This window comes from Prionailurus viverrinus, unplaced genomic scaffold (genome assembly GCF_022837055.1).
Source record: "Prionailurus viverrinus isolate Anna unplaced genomic scaffold, UM_Priviv_1.0 scaffold_42, whole genome shotgun sequence".
NCBI lineage: Eukaryota > Metazoa > Chordata > Mammalia > Carnivora > Felidae > Prionailurus > Prionailurus viverrinus.
In genome coordinates, this window is record NW_025927609.1 from 3745728 (window position 1) to 3751727 (window position 6000).

Here is a 6000-nt window from a genome sequence, read left to right on the forward strand (position 1 = left end):
CGGTTATATATTCATCATAGGTATTGCATGCTCAATACGCGGATGTTGGAGGTGTGCTTTATACACACAAATACCCCTCGCTGTTGCCTTGGGGTCCAGGGGCCCCAGGCCCCCCCCCTGCCCCTTTTGCTTAAAGAAAGAGAAGGAAAGACCACAGCACAATCTGAGCCTCCGTAGGGAGCCCTGGAATCGGACTGTGGCAGTGAGAGCATAGGTATCGGATCTCCAAAATACATATGCTGCACTTATGTTCTATATGATTTCTGCTTCAAGCTCAGTTCGCAGCTGTGTGACCTTGAGCAAGTTACGTAGATGTTCTGTGCCTAATTTTACTCGTGTGCAAAGTGGGGGTATTGACAGCATCTTTTCTAAATTTTATAAGAGAGAGAGAGAATATCGTAAGCAGACCCCAAGCCCAGCCCAGAGTCCCATGTGGGGCTCACCCTGGGATCATGACCTGGGCTGAAATCTCAATGGATTGAGCCCCCCAGGTGCCCCCAATAGCATCTTGTCATGAGGAGTCAATGAGCCAATTCGTGCAACATGCCGACCACAGTGTCAGGCACATAGGAAGGGCTCAGTGAGAACGTAATGCCAGTTCCAGTCACTGTTGAAGCCACAGCCCAGCAGTCCAGGCCCCACCAGGAGACAAATGTGTCCCCACTGCCTCAGGACACAGCTCTCAGACCCTCCACGATCCTGCCTGCTGATGCAGGAGGCCAGTCCCTCCAAGTCCCCTCCCCAGGGCTTCTCCTGTGGCCCTGGCTGTGCTGTGGTCCTGGGGGGCAGTGGTCCCTGTCCCAGGCACTGGCCAGAGGTGTTCCGGTGAAAAGGACTTTTTCGGTCCCATCACCAGCTTCTCACAGCCTCTGTCCCCTGCCCAAGGCTTGTCTGCCTCTATGTGAACACCTGTGGGAGGTTTCCAGGACATTCCTGGGAGTTTGCCGCCTTTCCCCACGGCCCAGATGGGTTGGGAACAGAGGGGTAGCCTCTGTCCACAGCACCCGGAAGAGTCTGACCCCTGCTCCAGCCCAGCTGGCTCCCCTGGCAGCTCAGACAGGGACGTGCTGATACCATGGCTGGATGACCAGGTTTCCACAAGGTCCCATGGCTGGCCGACTCCGTGATCCCCTGTAGCCCAAAGAGAGCACAGAACTTCATAGGCGCTCAACCTTCGTCTGGCACAGGCAGAAACGTGGCTTGGGGGAAAGAAGGACCCTTCTGTTCTGTTTGTCCTGCTTGGGACACAGGGCTAGTGACTAGAAGGACCTTCCGGCCAAGGACGCTCATGCAGCTCCCATGCCAGTCCTCTGGTGCCCTCTGCTGGCCACCCTGGGAGCGGACGTCCCCAGCATTCACCCGCTGGGCACCTGCGGGTTTCCCCAGGCAGTTGCCAAGATTTGGTGTCTGACCACACAGCCTCCCAATGTCAAGAGAGCGATCTCAGTAACAAGTGTAAGTTGCTGAACTCATAACGTAAGTCAGATGGGACCAGATTTAGTGATGTGGGCTCACAAAGCCGAGATTCTGTGTCCGACGATGCAGCTGGAGGGGGCGGTGGGGGGTTAGAAAAGGCTCTCTTGTGGCTGGAAGACAGTCATGTGTCTGCACATGGGAGGGGAAGCAAAGGGAGTTGGGAAGGGAGAGAGGAGGGTGGGAGAGAGAAGGGCAGGGAGAGGGAAGGAAAGGGAGAGGGGAGGTAGGGGGAGAGGGAGAGAGGGGAAGGGAAAGAGGGAAGGGGAGGACAGAGATCCAGTCTCTCTGATCCTAATCCTATCAGATCAGGGTCCTACCCTTATGGCTTCATTTAAGCTGAATTACATCTGTCAAGGCTCCTGTGTCCAAATACCATCAACCTGAGGGGCAGGGCTTCGACATATGGATTTGGGGGCACCACTCAGTCATAGCATCAGCCCTCAGCTCACTGACTTGACACGGTTGTACCTTAAAAGTTTGTTCTTTTTTTCAAATCAGCTCTATTGAGATATAATCCAATACAACAAAACGTGCCTAAGTTAAGTGACTTGGTTCGGTGAGTTTTGAAAAACGTACGCGGTCACGGGAACACGACCGCACGAAGGTGCTGAATTCCCTCCGCCCTTTGGCGGTCGGTCCCCGTCTCCCACCTCCGGCGCTGAGAGACCGACCGTCCACGTTCTTTCGGGACAGTTTTGACTCCTGTGGATTTTCACAAGTTGACCGAAGAGTGTGTGCTCCTGGGCCTGTCTCCTTTCACCCGGCACCGTGCTCTTGAGACGTATCCCGGTCGCTGCGGGTAAAGGGACTCCCTTCCATCGTCCCCCCACCGCGGGGACACCGCACGCTGCGAACGGCTTGCCAGCTGCTGGACACGTGGGCGGTTCCTGGTTCTTTACTGCGAACCAAGTGCTATGGATGGTTACGTATAGGTCTTCAGTGGGCTTTGGGAAGACACCTTTACTCATGGCAACTATCTGGTGGTCAGATTGCCGCGTAGTGTTCTGCTTAACTTCCTAAGAATGTAACAGACTGTTCTCTGGAGCCATCGGCCGGCTTGGCCTTCCCGGGAACAACGTATGAGGACCCCAGGTGTCCTCCTGTCCTCGCCAGCACCTGCCGTCATGTGTTAATCGTAGCCAGGCTAGTGGATGGGATACAGTATCTTATTTTCATTTCTGTCTCCCTGGCAGCCGGTGATACGGAACATCCATTCGTTGGCCCATCTTTGTGTTACATCCTCTCCTCCGCGAACACGTCTGCTCAAACCTTCACGCCATTTTACTCAGGGGGCTTTGTGGCCTTTATACCAAGTCGGAGCGCTCTTCACCTGCTCTGCAAGCGAGTTCTTCATCGGGTGTGTGTTGTGCAAACGCTCTCCCCCAGTCCGCCAGGTACTTTTCCATTTCCTTACCAGGACCTTTCAAGGAACAAATGGTTTTCATTTTTCTGAAGTCCCGCCTTCTTTATGACTCACACTTGATGGGTCCCCGCTAAAACAAAATCTGTCTGATTCAAGGCCACAAGGACTTGCCGGTATACATTCTTCTAGAAGTTTCATAGCTTTTGCATTTGGGGTTTAGGACACTGTTCAAGTTAACTTTTCAGTAGGAATGTGGCTCCGATTTCAGCTCAGGTCACGATCTCACGGTTTGTGGGATCGAACCCCGCATTGGGCTCTCTTAACTTGACTGAGCCACCCTGGCGCCCCTACGCTGTTGTGGTTTTCAAATGAAACACGGATCTGAAATAAGAGATTTTTTTTATATCAATTTACTTTATCCTATGCCACACAAACTTATTGGCAATTATTTTTTATAATTCCATCGGAAAGGGTTTGGGGCTCTTTTATCCCCATGTAAAGTGTTCACAGACAGAAGGGTTGGGAAGGGTTGCTCAGTCTGCCTCTACGCTCCTTCCGCTCTCGACCCCCATCACCCTTGACCTCTCACCCCCATGTGTTACCCATTGACTCTAGAATCTGAACTCCTGGGCTTTGTGGCGACACTGTTCTGCAAACTGCACCTCAGCACACTGGGCGCATCGAAGTAGGCTCCAAGTGATCCTCGTCGTGGCAAATAAACCACGCAGGGCTCCCCGTGCCCGCTCTCTGTTTGTTTCACCAGGTCTGCAAGAGCGTGATGATAAGAAAGTGCTCAGCCTCTGCGGGTGGTTTCCCATTCGTATCCGGAGCCGCTGGGCGCGTGCTGCCTAGCTCACCTCTGGCCTCAGGGCGCAGCTCTGTGGCACGAGTTTCCTCCCCCAGCGCGTCCGGGTGACGCTCATTTCCCCGTCCTCCGTCCGCAGACCCCGTACAGCAGGGGGGAGCTGAGCGGCCAGCGGCTGCCAGCTAAGCGGGGGCGGCTCGAGACAAGAGCGGGAAGGTCGGGTGAGGCCAGGCGTCTGCTCCAGGACTGTCCCCAGCTGCTCCGGGCATAAAACTCAGGGGCTTGGTTAGCGAGTTAGACCAAGTCCCGTGGAACTGAGTCACGAGGGACCAAGAATGCTTATCGTCTGCCCCCCCCCCTCCCCGATCATCACAGTCGTGGTAAAGCAGTCACCGTGCGGGTCTGTGTCGAGCCGGCGACAACCCCGGGCGCTGGCAGGTGGATGGTGCTTCGCCCACTAGGTTGTGCCGAGCGCAGCTCCTCGAGTTACTCCACCTTGGAAGGAAGGCATCACGGTTATCCATCAGGAAACCGCGGCTCGGGTGTCCAGGGACACCCACGAAAGCTTGAACCCTAGTCTCTGTCTCCAGACCCATCAGGGTCGTCCTCTCTCAACCTTCCTACCCCACCGCAAAGATCACGGTGAAGAACCCGGCCCGTGACCACTGCGCTCGGCTCTTGCCAGAAGGAGGCCGAGTACCGGAGATCCTTCTGCCCCCCCGGGGGCTGCCCAGGGTCCCTCCCCCCACGTTTGTTCCCAGTCTCCGGATGTCTCACCCTGTCCTGGTGCCCTGCAGAGAGGTGCCTTCCCGTTTCAGGCGACACTGACTGACTCACATCCCGCCTCTGTTGGAAAGAGCAAGGTGCCAATGTTCATAGCCGACACCCACGCGTCTTTCCTCCCACGGGGGGCATGCGTGTTGGTGAAATTGTTTTTGCAATTAACACATTCACTGACTCGGTGCCCCGGGCCGCTAGAGGGCGGTCGCTGCCGCCGTGAGAACGCGGCATGGATCCCACAAAGTGGCCTTTGACTTTGAGTTTCTGATGCCCCCTCCAGACCGCAGTCTTCTTATCAGGGGTGATCACATCTTCTTCCTTTATAGGCTCCCACAGCACCTGGGCTGAAGCCTGTGCACACAAAGGATGTTTGGTAAATATTGACTGATTGTTCTTTGTCCAATAACTTATCCACCTATGGGAGTTCAACAAACATGCACGCTTTGGTAAAACCCCTCAAGACGTTCAAACACAACATCTCAGAGAGTGCTCTGTACGAATAATCTGCTAATGAACCGTGCTATTTAGCTTTTTGCCTTTTGAGGCACCAGTCTTGAGAGCAGGTGGGCACCTTCATGACTAAGAACCACAGGGACGCATGGGCTGTTGAGGCCACCTGTTTCCTATGGATGTTGCCCCTCTTTGTGATGTGACACACTTTGCTTTCAATTCCCTGGTGGATTCAATGCTTCACGGGGTGAATGCGTGACAGCAGGGAAAAAGCACTCCTCAAAGCATTGATGGTGAGTACAAGAAGGGTGTACATGAGAGACGTTCGCTTCAACAATGTCCGTGTGGCACTTTTGACACAAACCAGCCGGAGTCCCTGTGAGCAGCAGCCCCGGAGAGGTGGCTGGCTGTGGGGAGTTTCTCCTCCATGCAGAGGACTCCCCCTCCCCTGCACGGACACGTTCAAGGAAGCAAGTGGAGACTCTGGCCCAGGCCATCTTGTACATTCTCTTTGTAGTTTTGATGGTCCAATATGTGGGGTTTTTTTTTGCTTTTGGCAAACAATGCATGTCATTTTTATTTTTTATTTAAAAAAATTTTTTTTAATGTTTTATTTATTTTTTAAGACAGAGACAGACAGAGAATGAATGGGGATGGGGCAGAGAGAGAGGGAGACCCAGAATCCGAGCCGTCAGCACAGAGCCTGACGCAGGGCTCGAACTCACGGACCGTGAGATCGTGACCTGAGCCGAAGTCGGACGCTCCACCAACTGAGCCCCCCGGGCGCCCCGAACACAATGCATTGCTTAAGGATGGCGTCTGCTTTCCATTTCTTTTGAAGTCCTTAAAAATTACTGCAGCTGAACTAAAAATTGTCTGAGGTGTGGTTGGAAAGAACGAGGCATGGCATACGGTTGTGTTTTATGAGATGTAAGATGCTTTCAATTCTATCGTCGTTCTTACTGTGTCTTTTAGTGAAACATCTCATAGGCCATTTAGTCTCGTCTGATGGATTAGTGCTCATTTCCAGAAAGTCAGAGTCATCATCTCTAGTTTATTCTCTGACGGACTTCGAGGGGGAAGGACGAGATGAGGTACAGCAGGGGGACAAACCGATAGCACATTC